The sequence below is a fragment of the Atheta coriaria genome, unplaced genomic scaffold (genome assembly GCF_025399875.1).
Source record: "Atheta coriaria isolate IRGN ID8LTWV9N9 unplaced genomic scaffold, Caltech_Dcor_3.1 hic_scaffold_1_pilon, whole genome shotgun sequence".
Taxonomy (NCBI): Eukaryota; Metazoa; Arthropoda; class Insecta; order Coleoptera; family Staphylinidae; genus Dalotia; species Dalotia coriaria.
Window position 1 is genome coordinate 3,097,786 of NW_027045443.1, and position 25,062 is coordinate 3,122,847.

At 45.7% G+C, this 25,062-nt stretch overlaps 1 protein-coding gene across 1 annotated transcript in view; it reads right to left on the bottom strand.

The window, feature by feature from the left end:
* LOC135792946 (selection and upkeep of intraepithelial T-cells protein 1-like) overlaps positions 1-25,062 on the bottom strand; it is a 153,722-nt gene that overhangs the window by 84,804 nt on the left and 43,856 nt on the right. The window contains exon 2 of the mRNA XM_065303779.1: positions 7,461-7,553. The gene's annotated coding sequence lies outside the window, so the exon portion shown is untranslated. The remainder of the gene's footprint in view (positions 1-7,460; positions 7,554-25,062) is intronic.

Sequence of the window (25,062 nt, forward strand, 5' to 3'; positions counted from 1 at the left end):
ATTAAAATTTAAAAACTCTCGCCATGAAAGGTCGCAATGACACCGGCGCATGAAAAATGAGTTTGTCTAAGATAATTGCAATCACATCATTATTGTTGTAACATGTCAACATCGAATGAATTGTATAGTAGGTCGCAGTGACGGACTTGCATGAAAAGGATTTTGATAGTTTCCACAAAAATTGGGTCTAACAAAGTACAAAATTACACAGTGTAGTTGTGGAGCAGTGGAAACAAATCCGGTTAGCGGTGGAAAGATTTTTTTAATAATCATTACTTTGAGCGTGATGGTGCGTCCGACTCTGCACGGCATGTGGGCCCCATTCGGCGCCGCCACCCGGTAATGGGAGTCGAGTTACATAACAAGATAGACAAGTTGGAATGGAAGATAGGATAGGAAAGCCGAAAACCGTGGCACAGAGAAAGGCATTTCGGCGTAATTGTGTGCGAATTCGGATTGCACGAATCCGCCCGGTACAGTGGTGGTGCGCCGCCGACATGCCGATGTCACCAACGTCGAGGCGCGCCACCGCCGCCGCCCATGGACGACTGCGGCGCGCGGCATTGCCATCGAACGCGTACGTGCATTAGTCGTACGAATTTACTATGTAAATTAACGCCGGCACGTCGCCTAATCACGACCGGTACACGCGTCGCTACATGCCGCCCGCTCCGTCAACACATCCGCCAGTCGACCTCCGCTGCCGCTACCCTCCCGCTACCGCGTGCTCGACGGCAACCGTCTCGTAACAAGGTTATATTGTTGTACTCGGGTTTCCGCACGCCGATGACTTGAATATCAGATACCTGCGCGAGCTTGAATGGGGGGCCGCGGCTACACCCGCGCGGCCGATATTCTGTCCGCACGCGATTCGCAACCGGCAACTCGGGATGCATTGATGGAAATCGAGGCAAACGAGCGGAACTACGAATCTCGCCGGGGCATTCGAATGGTCCTGTTGACATTCATATTTCTTGGCAAATTGATTGCGCTTCTCCGCACTGGCGCTCAAATGAAAATGACGTTTTAAAGGGCCCGGACCCTTTCAATCAATACGATTTTCATGGCGGGCGGAAAAATCGCCGGCACGCGAAACCCGCGCACACTACGCGGCCGACCCCTCACATGTACTCGTATATACCTACTCATACGCCAAACTCGCACGACTCGACAAACGTCGGAACTTAATAACGTTTTCAAACTCGACGAGCTCCACTCTGCTCGACTTAACTCGGCGTCCGCATTTTATTTTCTATTTCAAAGCTAGCTGTTTCGAAATAAACGCGCTAAACGTGCGAACGTGTAAATCACGGTGCGCAATCCGCGCGCAAATTATAATTTGCAAACTTTTCTAAACGAATAATACAAGTTAAGAAAATATAATCGATCATGCGGCCGCCAGGCAAGTGGCGCGGCGGCGGTGGTCGTCTTTCCTTCGAGCGCAACCACTGTTTGATTTGGGCCGACATGCAAAGTTTATGTTTACCCGCTCACGATAATAAACACACCACATACCGAATGATGTAGACGCCAGGACTGAGACGACGGTTGCAAACGCCCTTTTTGTTGTTTTTGCGTTTATATGATCTTTGCAAGTTTTCACATTTACATAAACTAATTAAAAACTTTACCAATGGCTTTACAGCTGAAGGCACAAAAGATCTGAGACATAATCATAGCTACCGCTGAGAGAGAAGGCGAACAAAAAAATGATTACCTACGTTGAATTTCGTTTGTTGAATTGTGTAAGTCGAGAATGCTGAATTTTGCGCATCGGGAAATGCCGCACATCTCGAAGCATGCGACGAGCACTAATTCAATCCGAACAGTTTCATTTGCGTTCCTGCCGGCGCCGACTGATAATTAGAGTTACACCTCCGACCCAGCTCGTTCGTGCGGCGCGCGGCTTGCATGCAATGGTGACGCGGAGGGGCGGCGGAAGCGGGCGCGCGCGTCTATAAAGTTCGAAACTTGAACCACGCCGCCGCTGCACAATGATCAATCATGTAATAATGCACTTACATGTTTCGCGAACTGCCGAACAGGTGCGCGCCGCACGCTTCGCATAATCCGATCGCCGCCGCCGAGTGCAGCAAACGATCAGAGAAAGGCGCGCCTCCAGCCGGCTGCCGCCTCCGCGCAAATGATCCAAAAATGCGAACACAACTTCGCCAAACTTCCCTATGCTCTGCGGTTCTGTGAATGTCAGTTGGGTGAAAATACTGCGTTAACTACGCGTTCGCCTATTTAGTTAAGACATTTGCGCATGCGCAATAAATACCATCGCGATTCTAGATGGTAACTCTTTCCGACATAGACTATAACAAGTTCGTCTTTGAGTGCAGTTTGAGTTGCACTTTGTGGTTTATTACCTTCGTTGCTTTTCTACGGTGAGCATCGATTGTTGTTAAATTACCGCGAACTGGAGCGCGCACACGAGGAACGTATAACGTAATCGAATTATATACGAAATTGATAAATGATTATTACGTTGTTTTCGGTAATTCGTAGATTGCTTTCGGGTTATTGATATCGACGATTATTCCACGTTTCTGTTTTTCCACAACGAACGTCGGTGATTCGGTTACGAGCGGCGGAGCGCGCCGACCTTCGAAGGCGGCTCGCGTTCGGCCTTCGGCAGCGGAGACGCCGCGCGCGAACGATATAGAGATATAAGGGGCAAATCAAAAGAATCGCTTCGTGGTCAGAGCGGCAAGCCGAAAACGCGCGATCGATCCAGCGACGAAATCGAATCATCTTAATGAAGATATCGGACTTGCCCCGCAAATTATACCCTCATTAAATGGATTTATCGATTCGCCGTTATTATTCTCATAAATATTGTTTCATTGACGAAACATATCGGTTGCAATTTAATAATAAATCAGGCGAGCGAAATAAAAAGCCACCGCTGTCGGAACAAATACTGTTTGACCCGCATAAACCGCATCCGGGTGAAAAAAACATCAGACGAATATTAATTTTTGATAAATTTCTGATTTTTACGCGCGCTGAGGTCGTAGAGTGCGAGGGTTCGTGCGTGCATAATTCACAGCGGACAATGTGGCGGCTGTATCGGCTTGCAATCTGCGAAAAGGGGCGGCGTCGATTCCGATGGAGATTCGCGCCGATTGTAAATAATTCACGTGTTATGAAGCAGTAAATGCAGCGAGGTCGCGGCCGTTTGCAACAACTTTTTGCGTCGATTAAGCATCGCACCCGCGCCGCCGCGCATAAAATCCCAAATAGTTTCTCTCTATGCGCCCGCCACAACAGCAAGACATTGAAATAATCATGTGAATCATGCGACACGTGCGCCAAACTAGCGAGCGCATAAATGATTTATATTCCGAAATGCCGACCGGAACGGCGAATGCACATGGAATAACAAGTTTCACTCGCCTTCGACTTGGCGCAATATTTAAAATGCAGGCGTACCGTGCCCACCGTGCAAGTGCCACCACACAGCCACCGCCGAAAGCCTCACTCGCCGCGAGCTTTTGCCATTTTTCCCATTGCGGCCACCGGTGCACTCGTACTCTTGGTTTTCCACGGCAGACGAGTCGGAATGCAAGCTCACAGCCGCGGGGAGGCGGCGGCGGCAAGCACAACACGTTCGCGCGCTCGTAAAACCATCGCCGTGCACGAAATAACCTCGGCAGTGCGCGCAACACGCGCGCATAAAGTTTATATTCAAGTTCTCTCTATTAGTTATACATGTTAGCTGGCAACGGCAACGAGTGCCGATGCCGCCGCCGCCGCCACCGCTACCACCACCCCGAATGTACATATGTTGTCGGGTATCGAAAGTAGCTGCGCGCCGTTTGCGTTTAGCATGAGCATGAGCGCGAGCTGAGCGCCTAACTTACGAGCATGTGTCGGAAAGCGTTCGCCGCCCGGCGCCCCTCGCGTTTAGCGGGAGCGGCGCGCAGAAATACATGAAGTTTCACGCGCGGGCGCTAGGTAGGTACGACTTTCGCAACAACGCGCAAAACTAATAACAGTGCTAAGAAAACACATCATATCTGCGCAAGTTGATTAGTCATGCTTATGTTCTGTGCTAGTATTGGTGCCACAACGAATAAAAACAACGCAAGGCACGAAGATAACGAAAAATATCATGTAAGCGTACAGAAGTACACAATCTTCACTTTTATTGGTAAGCCAAAGTTTTATTAAAGTTTACAGCGCATCCGGCTATGTGCGTGCATAAAATTGCAATTTAACAAATTTCATCCTATTGGCTTTTTATTCCAGACAGCGCCAGCGCTCGCTACTTAAAACTAATTAAAATGGATGATAAAAAAGTGCGGCAAGTAAACATTTCATCACATTATTACCGGGCAAAAATGAAATGCATTAATTAGATGCAGATACACAACAAATTCCATTTTATAGGTAAAAGTGTACGTCCTTATGCAAGTTTTAGTGTAACGAGATTTTAAATTTGCTTTTTGCTGGTTGGTAATTTAATTAAAATTGATATTTGAATTCAGATTCAATTAAAACAAATGGAAAAAACAAAGCATACAAAATGTTGGGCGAAAGGCAAATACGAAAGAGGCATACTCTACGAAATTTCAGGCATTATTTTAGTTTGTGATTGAACATTGTGCGGAACAAAGAGCATTCATTACGGTGATGTTCAAAAATGGAATTCTATGGATTAGCACCTTTTGTGTATATTTTTTTGTTGGAGACTCTGACGTATTTTTTTCGAACTGCTACGCAAACCAATTTCATAATAGGAAATTTCGGCAAAATTCAAGAGATGTATAATATTTAGTTGGTTTTCTAACAGGGAGAAAGAAAAAAAAAACGCAAATTGCTGGTGCACAATTGTAAACATGATGTATTTTCATTTGAAATGAATTTAATGCAGCTTGTTACAGGTTTGTGCAACGTTCTTGTATCCTCAGGTACAAGGTCTGTATTGTTAGATGGCTGTGTTACCAAGACAACTTTCTGCTATTCAGGGCGAGATTCTGTCAATAGTACTTGTCCGATCTAAAACTCTTGATAGTTTCTTAGTTTAATGTGAATTGAGACTCAAGTCGACATTATTTGTTGACCAGTTTGATTGGTTATCGTAATGCCAGCTAATGATCACTTGGAAAAGTTGAAATTGCTTGCGCTGACAATTACGAATCTAGAATGTTAAGATCTGTACTTATACCGCAACTCCAAGAAAATACGTAAGTGATACCCATATGTACTTATGGAGCACATACATGTTTTTTTAGTGAAATTAATCGAATATATAAAACGAAAGTTGAAGAGTAACAAACCCTGTAGGCGATACGGGGACGCGTGGATCAAAATTTAATCAAATCGAATGCGTCACGTCGCGTTTCGCACTATTTCGAACCGCGGCGACACCACAGGCCCCTTTTCGCATTCCATTTCTCTTCAATTTGCCGCCGCGTCGTTTTTCTGCTCAACTAGGCGTCCCACGCCTCACGCACGCCGTAATGAAATTGATAAAATCGAATCGGCATTATGGAAATATGCTTTTAATGAAATTATTTTCCCGCATAGTTACTTTATAATATTCGTATTTTCAACAATGTAGAAATGCGTGCGGCGCGCATTTGTGATCGGCGGCGAATCAATTTGGATGATTGGATGAATGAAAAGGTCGTATTATAGCCGCGCGGTCCACTTTCGCTTTCAAAGACTGCCATGACCCCCCGATGAAATCGAAGCGAAAGTGAGTCGGAAAAGCGCATCGCGAGTTTGATCGTCGCGCCCTGCTTCCCCCTTAATTAAGCGACATTAATATATCTTTTCGGCTGTATTGATATATTGGCGGCTGATAAAAGCCGGCGCGCGCGCGCGAATTGAATAAGAATAATGAAATGCGCCCGAAAACGAGTCGGCGAAAGCGAGCAAAACGAAGAGAAAAAAAAATGGAAAAGTTGAAGACGTAAAGTAAAATGAAGAGCTTATTAAAGTAGGAAAGATTAATAAGCAAAAACCGAACGGCGCGCGGCAATTTCGAAGCGCGAACAAAAACGAAATGATTTCAATTAAAGTTGGAGAAAGCAATTATTCATTCGCGCGATGAAATAACGCCGGGCGAAACGCGGCGCGCGCCCGAACGCTAAGCGTCACGAGCTTAAATTACTTCTTGTCATTTTTCTCTATCTAAATTCGCCTCCCTGCGCCACGGCAAGCGCGCGCGCGCCCCGCGCTCTATTTTCCTTGGCGTCTCCACTCCTTCATTGTCTCGGCCACCTTTCCCATTTCCCTAACAACTCCAACTCTTTGCTCGTCTGCGCTTTTCTCTGCCCCCCATCCCTATCATACCCCCAACGCCTCTTCGCACGACTTGGTGTTAGTTTTTCCACTTCGACTTTAATGTTCGAGTAGTTTTTCCTTATTTTTCGAGTGTATTTAATCAGAATTTGCATGGGAAATTTTGTTTTCAACTTTCCTATATAGAAGAGCCGGACGGCGCCGGCGAAAAACTCTTAAAGTGCGCACAGAAACACCGAAAATAATGAGGCGGAGGCGCCCAACATTTAATCGCCGCCGCTGAAATTTACATCTTAATGCGGAGCGCATCTTTGATGCTGATGTGTACGTTGCGCTGAGCATGGATGGCGCTCGCGTGCATAATTTGCAACGTGATATCGCCCCGTACTCGTCGGGAATTTTTGCCCCGGCCGCCGTCGAGAAGACAGACGTGCCCGGCTTTTTGCGGCCGCGCGCCTGCGGTATGGAATTTCAAACGCGCTGCACTTAATTGCACCGAAAACATGCGCGGCAACGCGATGCGACACCTGAGCGAAATTTAATTGCTACATGATACTCTTGACTGCTCTCCGCCCGCCCGCGCACACGGTAAACGCTGCGCCGAATTATCGTGCGAGAAAACTTTCCGCTCACGCACACATGCTGATACCTACGCCTGTTTTTCTTCGCTCATCGATGAGGTTGTTTGTTACTTGTTACTTCCAGGCGAAGCTATGCCTGCCTGTGTGTTCGTGTTTGTATTTGCTCCGAATAGGACCGCAACCGAACCGAGGAATACTAAACGCTTTAATTGAGTTCATTATGTCTTGGATTTTGATACGATCGAGCATCCGCGAAGCGGAAGCGTCTCCGCTTGACGCTGAAGCTCCGGCGTGATGCTGCAGGAGATGCAGGAGGGCGCGCGGCGTTAATTCCATCCTTTGACACGAACTCACGCTGCAACGGATTCAAACGAACAAGCTAATCACCCATGTAATGCTGGGTAATTATCTCTTTTTACGTTTCATGTGCCACTTACGGCAATTACGGACTTTGGACACGATTGTCAAGGGAAGCAATTCACTTCAAACAAATCGCCGGAGTTGAAAACTAGTTATTAAATGTATCAGACCATTAAACTTGCAGAAAAACACTCTCGGAATAAATTTTATAGAAAATTTTTCAATTACGGAAATCAATTTATGTAAGAAAGTACAACTAACTGTTTTTTTTTCCTCTGGCTCGTTATGATTGCATGATCATTATTCTTCGCTGGTATGTATATCTGCCGACCTGATAACTCGATTGCATCGCCCCTGGAAAAATAACACACATTTAGAAAATGTTTACTATTTTTATGCCGTGATAAAATAATGAATGTCGCCCGCCAGCCACCATTACTTCCACCCTTTATAATAAATTATTCGCATCCAGAATTTAAATAAAAGCTGGTGCTCAACAATTACACAAGTTTCGTTCTAGTTCACCTGAGCCGGCACTCGTTGAACACTGCTGCGGGGGGAGATAATCAAGTTCGAAAGAATGTTAATAGTCCTGCGCTCGCGCTCCGTTTACAGCAACATAAAATGTGGCAGGGTAACGCAACGCAACGCTGGGCCACAGCATCGTAGAATGCTAAAAAGGGTGTAGATTTCATAACTATTACTTGATTAGTGGCTCATTAGCATGAAAATGGGTTGGCTAAAACACACAAAAACACGTATTTGCATACATTTGATATTAAATTAGGCTGAGGCATTGTTTTCGTTTTTGTTTTATATTTGTATGTTTGCGTTTTAATATTTATTTCCCTGATATTGTCGCATCCGGCATCGCCATCGGGATTCTTGTTCGTGTTTTTTTTTTATTTGTCGAAATTGCATTCCTTTGCGGGGTTTAACCAGAAATTACATTTCGCAGCTAGTTCAATTTAGTGCGCATCTCCAGGTGTGCTATGCATAGGTTTCCTACAGTATTCATTTCGCAATTTTACATTGAGGTATGTTTTTGTTTGGCGGGTCGCGAGTGCGATTCCAGACGGAGTTACACTTCACCTGGATAAATATGCAGCACCGCCCGAGTGAATTTCCATGCTAGAGTTTCATTTTTCTCGTTATTTGCCGCGCGCACGGATACCTCCTGCGCTCGCATTGCTTCGGGCTTAAGTAATTATTTATTGTAAATACGGATTATTTATATTTCAAAGTTGTTACTGGAGTGCAAGGCATTGCACGACCCATCCTTGAATCTAACAGGTGTATTTGTATTACTCTCTGGTATTTCAAACCTAGTTTAAGCAGACGTTTAAACAAGGAATGCGAAAATAAAAACATTGAATGTCTAGCTTTTTCAAATTTTAATTGGTATAAAATAGAGATTTGGGTTAGGAGGTCATTAGGTCTTTGTAGAAGACCGAACAGAAGACGCTTAAAGTCTTTTTGAATATTTTTTTTACGTCGTGCCCACGGGGGCAGCAAGAAACGAACCGTTTCGCTTCGTTTGTTTTGATCAGGTTTTTGGTCTTTTCATCTTTATCCTGCCTTCGGACTTGTTGCATCGATTGATTTTATCAAGGTCCACTAGTGCCTATTTTCTCTTCTTTATTTAAATGCACATGTACTTATATATTTATATGATAAATACAATATAAATAAGAGACATTACAAAACCTACAATATTGGAAGTTCTGTTTGTTTAATAATAAGTTATGCATTATTAATAGTTTAAATAATATTTTATTTAAACGTGATTTATTTGGATTACAAGTTTCTGAGTCGAGTGACATTTTGCGCCATAGCCATAGTTTCAGACGATGCCCTTGAGGTAAAACACGTCAACTCATCGCAAAAACTAGTAATCCAAGTAAATCACGCATAAATAAAATATTATTTAAAAAAATATTGGTAGCAAATGTCAAATCGAAATTGAAACCGAAATTGTCCGTTGAAATCGGAGTTGATACATCAGATCGAAATGTACATACCTACGAGTACGTGATGCAATGCGGTGCCGCGTCTACTTGACGTGGCATCGTAACATCACATATTATATGGATGTGCGTTATTGGCGTCGGCATCGGCGGCGGCGACGCAAAGAGGCGGTGAACACTTGCGCTAGATAATTTACACGCGGCGCGTCGTGTTATACCGATAGCGGCGGCGCGCACAATGCGCAAATTGGAATTTATTGCGCGCAGCTTTGATACTGGCGACCGGAAAATCGTTCAACGTCGAAATGCTAATCGGTTTGACATTTAATTAGCATCGCAATTAGCGCAACTAGGCCGCCGACTGCCGCCATCGTACGATGCATGCAAGCGTCTTTTCGCCGCCGAAGGAAGCGATGCGAAATTGAGGAAACTCCCGGCGTTGGGGACGTCGGCGCGCATATTGCCCCCCGCGCCGCCCCTCGCCGCGCCTGCCACAGTCGAGAACGCGAATTACGAAATTACGAAACGATCGGACGTAAAAGTGCCGCGCCGGTTTAGCAAGCGTTCGTTCGCGGTGGTGGCGGCAGCGGCGGTGCGGCACGGCGCGCGGGTTTCCTTATTTATTAGTGCCTGGCATCGAATTGCACTAAGTGCAAACACAACTTCGCGCGGTGGCGCGCTTCCGCTCGGCGACGACCGCAAAATCGCAAAAATTGATTTCGCTAAATGACGACCGCGTACGAATCAGGCATATTCAATTACGGCGTACGCCCGCTTTTTCGAAATGTTGCACATGCACTCTGTCGCAACACGGCGCCGGAAGCCCATTTCAACAGAACGGCCGTAAAGTTTTTCGTTTCATCGTGCCATTAACACCGCACGTTGCATTTTTCAAATGTGTAATGTATCGAGAAGTCGTAAAAACGTACATCCACAAAATACAACATTTTATTTCGCTAATATTAGCTACATTGCCATAAATGTATTCGGCGTTGTATAGAATTACAAGTTGAGAGCATTTTATTTTTGTAAAATTTGAAATTAAATTGCAATTAGTTTGTGGCAACATCCGCACGCATTTTACTCAAAGTTCCGGCCAACTTTCTCCACGTTTGCGCTAAGCAAATTATGAGACGGTGTAGAAAATTCGAAATTGCGCAAACTAACTCGACCGATATCAAATAAGCTGCGGTTGGGCTATGAATGGAGGAGATTTTCGAGTGTGCGCGCCGCTTATTTGTTATCGAACGCGCGCGATGCAAGCAACAGAACGAAAACAGACTTCGACGTTAGCACGTTAAACGATCGGATAATATCTACTCGGCCGTGTATTGTAATTGACTCGAAGCGAATTGTCTGCATCGGGAGTTGATTCAACGCTCAACGGCGGCGAAGGCGGCGTTGTCGGCCACGTCGGGCCTTTGAGTTCATTCGATACCAATTTAACTTGCATTCCGCATGCAGCATCCGCACTGAGAGCGGACGCGCATAATAGCCACTCCGCGACTCGCCCCATACCCGCCGCTGGTACATAAAGCGGCACCGCCGCCACCATCACCGCCGTACAGACTCTACTCGCAATGCTGTGCGCGGCGCCACTGCAAGGATTTAATTAAAAATTTAATAAATAGTTAAACAGTTAGTATCAAAGCACTCGCCGCTCCCACGAACATGAGCCCGCCGGCGTGGGGCGGCAGGGAGGCAACGCGGAGCGTCACAGATGTTGGCGACGACGTCGAGCGCGCCTTCGATATAAAACATTCGCGCGCGAGTTTGAGACACTCGACGAACAACTAAGTGCTGATAGGGACTAATTAATTTAAACACGGTCGCCCGTATTTTCAACTGTCGCGCGCGTAGTTTCTTCCGCGGCGGCGGCAGCGGCTTTTTGCGCTCGCGGGAAGTTACAACCGCTCGTAAAACGCGCGCCGTGTCGTCGAGAAAAACTTCGAAACGTAAAATCAACGAAAAAAATTGTTATTTACGAGCGCATCCAACATGCATATGCATTAACATACCCGCCCCCACGTGCGAATGCCATATTTAAACAGCTTAATTAATTAACAACGGCTGTAAACTCAGCAAATAGCGTACGGTGCACAACGGTCGGAAAACAATGCGAAGACTTTGTTGCCCGCACTCGACGCAAGAATGCAAAAACTGTGATGACAAATATATACGTGGCGGCGGCGTTGAATTGTTTGCGCAATCTTACGTACGCGACTCGTACGTGTCCGTCGCTCGTTAATTTCTTTCTGCTCGCTTTAGTTTTTCATCGCGGCCGGCGGAGAAAGGCATGGCGCGCGCGCCAGGCTAGCAATGTTTGCAAGCATAATTAAAACTCGATGAATAAATGCTCAATCGCATGCCGACGGGTCACAACGCCCGGCGCCACCGCCACCGACTCGTGTTTACGGCTTCATTGCGCAGACCAGGCAAAAAGCAGTCAGGGGTGGTGAAAAAAACGTCCTCGTTAACCGGCGGGTCGGCCCACCGGCCGCGGCTGGTTTCGTTAAACGCGAGGTGGTGGCGGGGTCTAGTTAGCGAATTCGTAGCATGCCGATATGGCATTACCGATGGACTCGCATTGCAGCGCGAATGGCGTAAAAAACGGAGCGCCAAAGTGCCGAAGAAAAAACTTCGATAAGAGCTCTCGCTCTCGTTCAGCCGCCGGCGCGAATTGCGAATAATCATGACTTTTAATACGAGAGTCTATTTATAGCTCGTTCACCTACAAACTATCAGGGGGTAGTTTTCTCGATCGTATTTGCTGACAATACGAACCAAAAACAATTAAAACCGCCCTAGAGCAGTAAATATTTAACAATATTTCCCGCAAGTAAACTGAACAAATTTGCAAATGCGGTAAACACGAGGATAAATTACTTAAAAACATTTTAATAATACACTAAAAATATCTTCATCTGCGTTATCTCTTCGTTTTCATGTTCATGTCGTGTTATCATAACGCCACATTAAAATTTCAAATGTATTTAACAAAATTTATTTAACGGATCCGACATCATTATACAAGCAAATAATTTTCGGTGGGGCAAAAACACATCGTACATATCTCCACAGCGTGCTGCCGTTTTCCCGACCAGGATTCAAATACCTCGCTCGCTCGCCCGTTGATTACTTGGATTACTTGGCCCAATGTTAAATAATATATTTGCTCGTTTGTGCAAAGCCCGCCCGGTGCGCCACCGTACAAAAACATAAATAATCAAGCTTGTACCGTGATATAAATTTATATGCATATTACGATAAAAGATACGATGCGTGATTATGATTATCTCAGCCAGCGGCGATTTATTTGTTACGTCCGGGCAACGCATACTAAAATATGAGCAGTTAATAGTGAAGAAATGAGTTTGACGAGTTCACATTAATTCCGGTGGCAGTGTGCGTTCGCGAAACCTAATATGACGGTGGGCGGGCAACCGTCGAAAAATCGACAAGGTTGCTAACGGCCAGAAATCACTCAACGCATGCGATTGCCCTCAAATTATGAATTATTATCATTAATGTAAACGAGCACGATTTGCGCACGACTCGACGTAATCCACGCCACACGGCAACTGCGGCGGTCGTATTTTAATTTGTCCTGGAGAGAGTGCCCAGCTTTTTCGGGCGCATATCGAGCGGAGTAAGAAAAACGACCGTTTAGATATGCGCCGATTGATAATTACAATGTAAGTGAAATAAATCAAGCGCGCGCGAGTATTTTTCGACTTCGCCGATTTTGTCGGCCGCGACGCTGAGGAAAGCAATATCGCCGGGCGGAAAAAGTCGCCCACGAACGCACAAACACAAAAACGCGCCGCGGCAGCCAGCCAAGAGAGAGCCGAAGCTCTAGCAAACCCTGCCGAACCAAAAGCGCTCGACGACACGAGCTTTCCACGACACGATGGCGTTTAATCATCGAATGTCGCGTGCGTCGCGTATATTTCTCCTTAAACATACACTTTTTACCCTGCGTCCGTTCGATGCATGCGGGGGAGGCAGAGCAAAAAAAAATACCAAAAGAAATATGTGTTAAACATCAACACAGCATTTATCGTTCCCCTCGTTATTTTTCTTTTCAGTCGACGACATTCTTTCGGCTTTCGAGTCACAGTCACAGGCTGTGTGGCAGCCTAATGCCGGGTTATAACCGCACGACCACCACTCGCACACACCTTTCACCCCCTGACTACTGCCGCAGAGTGTGTGCGCTTCTTATTTTTTTTAATCGAGTCCGAAGATTGTCGCGTTGTGACGGAGTGTCGGGCGGTGAAAGGCGTCCTTAGAAACGCCAGAGTGCTCGCCGGTCGGCGGTTTTTCATCGCTCTCAATGTGTTGCCCGCCGGCCCCGCCGCCGCCGCTCTCTCGTGCCAGAGGAAAAAATGGGTCTTACGTGCGCTGCCTTCGGGCGCGCCGTTTTCGTGTTGGTACACATTGTGTGTTTGCAGTGCGCGTTGCATGACTCGTTGGCATGTTCGGGGCCGGGTTGTCGATTGGGCTCGCCCCGCAGTTAGGGCGCCGCACACACATTCACAGCGCACTGGAAAACTTCGAGATTCGAATGTATCGATAGCGATCCGACTCATATTTATTCAAATTAATATTTATTCACGAAACGCAACGCAACGCGCCGCGCCGTCGGCGCTCGGCTGGCGCGCTGGCCAAGACGGGATCTATATTTGTTTAAGAACTTCATTTATTATTAAACTAAACAATTAGCCACCGAACGAAAACCGCCCGCATGTTTCGTCAGCGCCATACCTCCGGTAAACTGTTTCATTGCTGCGGAAGTGCCGTGTTTGAAAATCAAACTGGTAAATTGAAACTGTGTATCCGACAGGTAGGGCGATTGTGTACGTATTGGAAATGTTATTGCAAATACATGTTCCGTGTATGAAGGATTAAAAAATAGCCAACAAATCTCCAAGGAAATTGAGTCTTGCCGTATTTTATCCACTTGCGAGGAGCCTGAAAAGTTGCGCTATTCTTTGATTAATCCGGCGTAGGAAATTTTAATATCGCAGTGTCCCGCAGGATGGTAAAATTGGATTATAAAAAATCAGAACATAAAAATTATGTTATGTTAATTTACCGCATATTTTCCGACTCGGGTTTTACAAGCTCAAAAGATGATGAGAAACAAATAAAAGGAGCAAAAGAAAAAGATTAAAATTGCGTTGGCACAAAAAACACGAAGCAGCACAGTACGGGGAATGTTCCTCTTTAAACGACAAGTCAAATATTGATATAATGATAGATTAAATAAAAAATATTAAAAAAAAAAACTAGAAAAGCACACAAAGGCACTCGGTAACTAAAGCGCAAACATGAATGAATTTGAAAAGCTCATTCTTTTTTCTAATTCACTCTTGATACCTGTTGGTTTTAAACGGTTCGTCAAAACTAACGATGAATAGTGGCTTTACGATGTGGCATTCAAGTTGATTAATCGGCGAGGCGAAATGTATATACAATTTGCTTGAACTATATTTCACTTTTGACGGCAAACATTTTCGAAACTTTAGCGGCGCGCAGTTGTTTGCGCGACCCAGTGTGACCCAAGTGGCGCGAGAAAAGCGACGCGTTTCTCAATACGCGCAAAAAAAAGCCGTTCGATTTGTCGAATCGTTTCCACCCTTGAAGTCAAACAGCGTTACATTGTTCCGCCAGCATGTGCGAAACAAGTCGCAATTTTCTATCTGCACATTCAATTCGCACCAGTTCACACGCAAATCCATTTAGCTCGCTCGGATAAAGCGCTCCGCATCTCGCACAATTCGTCCAAAGGGTGTATTCCCGTATTCAACAAATATTCCTTCATTAATTTCATATCGTATGCTGGAGGGGGCGAGTCGCAAAGCGAAAAAACAACCGAAACGTAAACACGGCCAGTTCGCGTGTGTTTATTACACGTTTCGACGCCCTCGGAAAACGTCCGGCCGCCGGGCGGACATACATCCGAAAAAAGGGGGCGCCGCGCTGCGATAGCTCAATATTATTCGGTTATGCGAGTTGACAAAAGCTTGCACGCGCACACGCCGGCCACGAAACGCGAATTCGTGCAGCGGGCACTGCCGCTCGCAGGTGAATAGGTTGCGACCTGCGACACCCTCGCCATCGAGGCGAAAGCGAGTGCCGCATGGAAAAAAAACGCGCTCTTTCGAATAAAACGCATTATGCCCATTAAACCAACACACTATCGGATGTGTGCGAACGTGAGCTGAAATTCTATACCCGCTATAAATATGATTGATCGTCTCAGACAAGTCGCGCGGATTTTTTTCGTTTCCGTTCGTATTTTCATATTTTCGGCCGCTGCCCGAATGTGTTTCTTTTATTTTATTTTTAAATGTCGCGCGCACAATAGCACCAACTGGCTGGTAGGCTGGTAGGGTGTGTGTGTTGTGCAACATTTCAATTATTATTCAAATTTGCGGCGAAATTTATCACCACCTCGCTCAGTTCGGAACGTACTGCGGCAATGCTGACAATGACCTTATTAATACAGATAACGACGGTGTGCTTCTTTGTCGCAGGTCGTGGCAACACCGAGTGATTTTATTGACAGCGGGGCGAACATGTGTCGGCAATAAAAAACAATTTCGTACCATTACTCATGGGCGGCGGCCACTCATACGAGCGCGCTTCGTTTATTCGTGTGCACATCGTTTAAATGTTGATTTAAGAGTCGTTTTATACGGCGACCATTAAGTTTTATGCACTTGTTGGACACAAATTTTATTCGACGCATTAAATTAAACGCGTAATTACCGAATTTTATCGTCTGAAGTTAACGTTTACGTCGATTTAATTGTCGAATGCGTTTCCCATTGTTATTAAACATAACTGACTCAAACTCCAGTTAAACACTGAGTTATTCAAAACGCATGCGTTGTCTGTGCGCGCTAAATCCGCGCATTTATTGAAAATTAACTTAAAACTCGGGGCGCGGCCACCGCCGCGACGTATGTGCGCGACTAGTATTCAATTAAGTTTTCATGATGCTATTGAATTTCGTTTGAAACGATTACACGACTGAATTATTACATTCAGACGCGGCGCGGCAATAAAACTTCACCGCAGGAAGTCGACGAGAGTAACGTAATTAAATTTGTTGCGAGTTCGGGTTCGGAAAATTTTCCCTAGTCAAGCGTGAAATCGGCGTTCGCGTGTCGCGTCTGTGCACGCCGCGAGAAGCCCCTCTGGTTCTTCTTCTTGCAAGAATCGAAGACACGAGCAGCCGGCGTGTTTGTGCTGGCTGTGGGATTCGTCTAACTCGGTCCGTAACTTTAGCTTTTTGAAAGCGCGACCGCAGGAGGCAGCGCAAAAGCCAACCGCCGAATTTATAATGCACACACATCTATGTAACAGCGTCGCAACACCGCGGCGGCGGCAACAGTCAAGAAGCAGGGTTTCCGCGAGCGCTCAGACAGGTGAACTTGCCGAAACTTAGCGTGCATGTTCGGATGATGATGGTGGATGGCGGTTTTTATTGACTGAAAAGTTACGTTTCGTGCAGGGGTATTTCGGGCGAGAGCGAGGGCGGCCCCCAAGTGCGCCAAGAAGAAAGTTGCGGTCGAGCATGCGGTCGGCCGTCCGCGCGGTGCGGGCGGCGGTAGCGGCGTGATGCTTAACGCAACAGCGTCGCGCCAACGCCGGTAAGGTATAAAGTTTTTGGCCGCCGCGCGGGGGCGGGAGCTTAACTTCGGTGGGAAAATCACGGTTGTTTGTAGTTCTTGTAGTTACGCTACAAACGGCACAAACGGGACGTTCGTACACACGCCACACGGCAGCGTAGAAATCTGCGGATAGTGGCGAAGTAGTTCGGAAAGGAAATTGCAAGTTAGGGCGAAGTTAAGTCTTTCATCTTGTTGCGACCCCCCGACGACGACTTCTAGCATAGGGCGTGCGGAATTTAAAATGGAAATATTCAAATAAAATCGACTGTTCGAGATATCATCTGAGTGCATAAATTCTGCTCGAATTATTTTTACGCGTTCAGAACTACTTAAATATTCTATGTATTTCTAGTTTGTTTCATGCGCTGTCAACAATCTTGTCGTATATTAAATTTTTGCCGAAACTTTCAAACACTATTAAAAATGCTTCTTTGAGTGTACATTCATGTAACTTTATAAAGGAAATAAAAACAGACAGAATAGGTTTATTAAATTTGTTGGGCGATTTTTGCTCGCAACATTACTCCAAGCGACATCTAGCGGTAACGTACCTAAATCAATATTCAACCCTTGTTAAATCTACATTCTAACAAAAGTTCTACCCTTACAACACCCTCTCTGTAGCAAAATTAAATTCATTCCCTACCAAATGTTTCACATTCCGAAGTGGACTAAACTACCTTGTGTTATTGTGCGTACAGTAAATTGTAGATGGCGCTACCATTCTTATATCGTATTTTATCATCCACTACCGTTAACATTTCGACCCCCATTAGAAAGACAAAACTGTATGGTTCGTCCGGCCTCATTTCGACATGAAAAATATCATCGCGTAATGATCATTTGTAATTGTCACTCATAATGAGGTCGTAATTTAGTACGCTTCATTATATTTTCGTAATTCGGGTAATTGTCCAGTTAGTTCAAGGACGTCACCTGAGCAAATAAGCCAGCATGCGAGCACACCTTGGTCTTCATTACGAACTTTAGCCTTTGTTCGCATCGCGCACGTTCATATAAAACAAATTTCAAAAAGAAACACCTTTCAAACAGCCAGCAACACGGCGGAATTAAAGATAAATATTGTCGAAAAGTTTGTTCGGTCAGAAAAGGGTTGCGAGCAACATGGTCAACTTTCTGAAATAATTAACGATATTATTAAATTTATTACGCTGGTTAAATCATCGTACAACCGACCAGGAAGAGTAGCCGTATTTTTGCACCGTATTATTTCACTGCCTGTTTTTTCGTTGTTAGATTCCATTGCGCGCGCGTGCGTTGAATTTTGTTATTTGATTCGCAATTATTTTCGAGCGCTACATTCTATTTATACTATGGTGTAGGTGGATGATATGAATGTATTTGTTTTCATTTTTATGTGCACCTGACGACGGCCCTTTTTTTTAAAGGTATACGACTGAGATTTGGAGGTGCATTAAACGACTTGAGAATGGCCTCGGGTATCCGAAATCCCGGCTGATATTTATGAATTTTCTTTCCATTATATTTTCCTTTTTCCCGACTTTCCCCTATGGTGCGGGTGCTTTTTGTCGCAACTGGCAGATGCTTCATAATAATCATAAAAAGAAACGAGGCCGAAAATAAAGTCAGCAAGTATGAGTCTATATATACTTATATTTACAACGACGCGGATATATTACGGTACAAATTGTTGTTTTTGTGTTGGTTTGATGAGAGTCAATGACTGATACTGATTACAAACTTATTTGATATTATGAAGATTGTACATGTCATACCAATGCACATAGTTTCATAATTGTCTGCAATCGTGACTGGCATTAAATTCTCTTTTATCCGCGTTGGTTTAAATATGTCAACGTGGTAATTCAACCCGATAATCAAGTTTTTAATTGTACCTCGTTTATTTCCGGTTTGAACTTTGATAATTATAATATGCACCGAAATTAGTAATGAATGTCGCGTTATGAAAATATATACGTGCAATTGTAGTTACAGAGTTAGTATTTACTAGTTTTAAATGGCCCATAAAACGTTTAATAACAACTAAAGCACTTGCGAGCTTCGAATGCTAGACGGCAACGAAAAAAAGCATCGCCCGCGTTAAAGAAGGTACGTGCCGAGCGCGCGCCCGTTGGTAATAATTTCCGTTCGCGTTTAGCACCCGAATTTAACGGAATGTTCTTCATTAGAGCCTCTTCACCATTGGGCTCGGCGTAATAAAACAAGCGGCCGAGCGGCGGCCGTAAACCGGGCGCGCGTGAGAGAAATCCGCAGTTGCCGGCCGAGTGCATCGCGGCGGGCACGAACCATCATCCCCGGAGTGCTTCCCAACCCTTGCGTAAATCAACCTCGGAACGCGCCCCCGTCTTTGACCGTGTGCGTCCCGAACAATCCCGTAGGTACGCAGCCATCCCAGCATCCCAACATCCCAAGCTCGCGCGAATTCACATGCTATTTAAACAGGTCCAGGCGGCTGCAATTCATCCTTTGATTTTTCCCCAAGCACTTTTTTCAAAGTGCTCGGGGTGCAGCCGGCATTGATAATAATTAAACCGCCAGCGGAAGGATTTATCACCACCGCGGAACTATTTGAACCCAATTATTGAGAGCGGGGCTACTTTAGCTGCTAAAATCGACCTCAGTACAAATAGCAACTGTTAAACAGAATTTGCTAGACGCGGGCGTGAAATGATATCAAAAGGGGCGCATATACCATCCGTTCTCGATCCGCGTTAAGGGTGAGGAGGCGGCACGAGGACACAAGCGACCGCTAATGAACTGAACAAGCGCGCCTCGACTGACCGGTTGCGGCGTGTGGTAGTGGGCGTCATGCATTGGGACTTTGGGAATCATGTGAAAGATCGGCCGCGCAGATTTATCAAAGTTAAATTAGTTCCGTTGCGAGCGAGTGCGGCGCAGCCCCCTCATTTGCCCCTGCGGGCGCAAACAGCGTCGAATATGATCGCAAAGTGCCGTCGTACTATTACCCACGCCGCACGCCGACGCGAATCGTGCATGGGATACGATACTAGTAAATATTCTATTTCCCACTAATAAACTATACATTATGCGGCGCAAGAGCGAGGACGAGCTTTGGCGCTGTGCAGCCCCGGGCCTAGTTCACGGCCTGTCGGCTGGTAGATTTCGGGCAGAGATTCCGCGCTGCGGAAGAGAAGGAGAGTCGCGCGAGATAATGGGCCGGCATAAAAGGACGAGACCGAAGCCGTAACAAGCGCCCGCAGACGATAGAGATTATTGTAATACGTTGATGTCGGCGGTAATATGTGTGCGCCCTTCCCGCCGCGAATGTTTGGTGTTTGCCGGGCTGTCAGGAATAATTGGGCGCCGCGTGCGTGTGGCCAATTTCCATGTCGCCAAGATCTACACGGCGTAAATTAGTCCTGTCCGAAACCGGGCGCCGAACTATCTAAAAATACCGCAGCCGACAGCCAGCCAACCCAACTGAATGGCCCTTAAAAGTCGTTCTTCCTTCCGCAAACAGCAGATCGTAGCAGCGAACAAAACACATCTCTATTATATCCGCGTATTGTGCTCGGGCGCGCGTCGTAAAAATGCCAAGCGGAAATGTAAGCTGCGAAACGACGTCTTGTGTTTCGCGCGCGTCGGCGTCGAACTATAAATGTCAATCAGATGATCGTTTGTCAAATCTATGGCCCATAAATACGAAGCCCGCGCAACTACTTACAAATTACTATGCATGCGCATATTAAGCGTTTCTTTTTGCTCTCGCCTTTTCTATTTCTAGCTTCTACCCCTATTCGAGACGGGCCCTACCCCACAATGAGTTACGGCGCGTTTCGCTGGTTTATGTTATTTTATGTGCATTGGAATACATTTCGCTTGCATAAAGATCGCCCTATTAGATCTTCCGCTGTTTCGCATAGAAATGCTAAGCCGGACTGGGCGCGTTCCACAAAAGAAGAATAACTCGAGAAATATAGTATATAAGGCAATAAAAGTAATGCGACTTAAATGTACAGGGTGAATGTTATAGGCCCCCGTAAATAAACACATATTTAGATGGGATTTCATATTAGTATTCATGCTCCCGGAATAGAAATTAGGATTTACAATGTGTCTACAATGTATGCTGCCTTCGGAGCGTCAGTGAGTCATTTAAAGTGAGCTTTGAAAACGACAGAAAAGCAGCTAGCAATTTTCCATTGTTTCATGTATTCGGACGCTGTTACTTAAAGTTAATTAAAACGAAACTCATTAAAAATGTACAATGAAATATCCAGCAAGTTAGAGACTTGTTCTATACATATTTTATTTAAAAACATGAATATAAGCGACTGAAAAAACATTATTAATTGTGTTGGACAAACGAGCTGAAATATCAACGTGTTGTTTTAAATCTTTTTCGATTCTAGAAACATAGAGAATTTCCCGCGTCACTGAAAATATCGCCAAAGGCCACGGTCGAACACACCAACCAAAAATGAAATTCTAATTAAGCAAAAATAACCCGCAGCTTTATTCTCTCGTTTTCGCGGCCTGGCCTTTGCCGCCGCCTTATTATAACGCATTCACATGAATATGGCCAGAGTTAAAAGTAATCGCGGCTTCGGCAAACGATCGCGGTAAGGTTGTCGTGGCTCGTAATGAAGCGAGTTTAATTTCTAATTAAAAATATGCCTGCGCCCGCTTTATCCTCTCATTGTTTTGTTTTAATATCATTATCATACACGCAGCGCTATGACGAGATCACCCGCCCCCCTGACAAGGGGCCACCACCAGCCCCTGAGGCGTTGATTCGACCAACTCGATTAGCAACAACAACCTATGAAGTGGGGTAGAAAAGAGGAGGACAGGGTGCGCGGAACTACCACGACGTGGCGGGGGCGGCGATCGCTGCAGGTGTCTGATAAGTAATTCCTGCGTGCGCGAGCGGCGGCGGCGGTAAGAGGGGCCGCATGATGGCGCATTCGTCCCGATAGACGACGCAACGGCGAAAACGAGTGTGTCGAACAAGTACACCGCAGGGCGTGCTTGCAGCGCTCGCTATCGTCGGCGATGACGATGTGCGAGCAACGTGCCACGATGTGCGATAATACGTGAACTCAACGCGCGTTCATCCTCTGCAATTCACTAACACTGTGATGACATAGTCACAACGCACTCACTGTATTGCTTTCATAAATACATAAATCTCTAAAAAATGAAGCACGCTCAATTGAAATGTGCTCAATTGCCAAAAGGAACAAAGGACGAGTATCTCTGCTGGTGTAACAACTGCGTAAACAAGTTGGCACTCGTCGGCGCATATCAATACAAACAAAGTGTGCGAGTAGCCGCCCTCGACACTCGTCGACACTCGCTAGTTTTTATCTCGCTTGCCCACCCTAGCGGGACCCTTCACAACGCTCGCAAACGAAGCGTATAATTGAGTCCTCTCGCCCGCACAATGAAAACAAAAGTCTCGCCACGAGTCCTCGATACTTTCCCACTTATACGCTGCTTGTGCTGATATTATATCTAATTAGGAGCGCAGCGAACGTGAGTTGTTATCGTGAATATTGCAGCCTGTGCCAATTCGAAACTATTACTTATGCATTTCTAGCCATCTGACATTATAATCACGTTCCTTAATAGGGGACAAAGAATGCTTTGTTATGATGTGCGGGCCGGAAACCAGCCCAGCGTCCGGCGACCAAACAAACGTCAGTATCTATTATTTATAGGTTTGTTTTTCGGCCCCAAGTACGAGTAGACGGCACTCATGCGAAAAGCGCGAGCAAATCTTAAACTTACTCGGCGTGCTCCTACATGAACATGAACGCGACCATCATCATGAAGAATCTCTGTACACTCAAGGAAGAAACAGCGAGAATATAATCGGGAACAACTGGCGTACCGGAGTTTAGTTCGTAATGACGCCGACTACACGAGTGGTTTTGTTATTATTCCAGGGAGGAAATATATTCAAATTTGGTCGGTATCGATTTTTTGATGATGACCTCGATGGTATCGTGTTGTTCTGGGCGTATTAACGCATGCATGCACGGCCTAAACAAATCGTAACTTTTGGGACTTGAGAAGTAAAAGCATCCTAACACATCATACACGATATTTGGTTAATCAGGCGATAACTACGCCGGTTTATTGTGTGTTATAGCAGGAAAAATGACGTGATTCTTTCTATCCGAGCTGTAACCAAGTCGCGGGTGCGGCCGCCGCGATTTTCAACACACTCGAAGATTTATTCGGTCGTAATGTATTATTTATTGCCGTAAGTTATTGCAAAACGCGCGCGGGCGACTTCAAATTATACGTACAAACAGGGCGCCACAAAAGCCGTACCGTCAACAAATACCTTTTTATCACTTCAAACGACCATTGTTGCAGGCACTGTAATGCCCGCCATTGTCGGCGGCGGTGGCCGGCGCCTTCAGCGCGCATTGTTTGATCGTTTCGTTTTTTGCCATCGCGATCTGCGACGGCAAACAAGATGCGAGTAAATAGGCCATGAAGCTTGGCGTTGTTGTGTTCTATTTCGTTATGCCTGTGTGCCGTGCGAGGTTCGTGACGGCGCCAGTTTTCCTCCTGCGCTCGCACCTTACATGCGCGTGTTGCCGCCGCCGCCGCGCGGACAAAGATCTCGAATGTTAGGCACTAGATTAGGAACTGGGCAAACTCGTAAAATACTGATTTTTATATGCATTGTAAGCGTGCTGGGTTCTTTACGCAGACACAATAAGAATGAACAGTGAATGTTCATTGCCGGCGAGCGGCGCGCGGACACTAAGACCGGAACCGAGCACCTGAGAATAGAAAAATTGAAGAGATAATTTTCATCCGGGAATCTCGACTTACGAATGTAATTTTTCGTAAAATAAGACGTTTAAATCTCTAGTTCGTTTTGCTTTAAATTCTCGCTACTTGTGATGCAACCACAATGCATAAAAAATTGCGCCTGGCGATCCGCATGAACGCTAAGATAATATTTTGGAATTCAGCGCTTTGCGTATATACAAGCTGAAGCGACGGGAGTTGAAAAACTCAGCAAATATAAAACGCGAGAAATGGGAATAACTTACGGCCGAAATGTGTTTCGCAGCAATAAAATAAATCATCGCAAGGAGCAATTTGTAAAAATTTTAAGTCGGCTTAATTTTGAACACACCGCCTTTATTTAGAGCCGGTTTTCTCGCGAAGGGGAAGCAAGGTAAATGCCACATAAGTTTTATTTCATTGAGGCGAAGCGCGCCGAGGGTGAGAAACGAAAGCCGCGTTGCACTTTTCCAAGCCGACGGCAGAAAAACAAGAGGCGAGCGCAGAGCAGCCTCGCATCTCGACCGGAAAGCAATTGAAAGTTATTGGAAACGTAAGCAAATTCCCGGCGATAACGTTGCGCAGCATTTATAAATATGTTAAGGGCACATCTCGGTTTGCAGGATGTGGGATGCGCGATGCGGCGCGTCGGCAATATGCATGCACGCCTGTAGTTGCGACGGGTTTATGAATAATTTTACCATTTATAACGTTTCGGTAATGTTAAATTTCTCATCGGACCTTCGCTCGGAAGCCGCGCGGCTTCATCGCCGTGAGCGCGCGCGCGCGATTTCCTCGGTCTTCCTTGGCGGACCGCCTGCGTCGCAGCAGTTTTCTTAGTCTGCCGTGTATGCCCGCCCGGTTGTTGGTACAGTTGGCATGTATCCACCGCGCACGTATCCTTAAGCGCGTCTGTTAGGAAACCTTTTTCCACCTTTTCCCAGGAGTCTCAGCGAGCGACGTTTTGCTATGGCGAAGGCGAAGGCGATGCTTCCGCCGTGCTGCACACGGCCGCTCCGGCCATCCTCCACCATCTAAATATTTATATATTTATGTATGCAAAATAAAAAGCGCCTTGCGGCATTTGCGAAAGTTTGATCTGGCCCTTGTTAACGTTCGACACTGTTACTGTTAACAATAACGTCGGAGCGGAGAACTTTCCGAGCAGAAACAACGCGCAAACATCGAAACTCACGAAAATATCCGGGGAACAAATAAAATATGACGTCTTCATTCTTTCCGGTTTGCGCCAACTGCCCCAAAGTTAGATAAATAATATGAATGTGTATCCACGCTGGGATGTAAAGGCCAGCCACATCTACATCCCTCCGGCATCTTCATTGTTAACATGATGATGAATCTATCGATTTCGGAATTATTCAAACTTTTCGCAAAGAAATTTCCGTGGGCCTATACTAAACGTAAAACTAATCA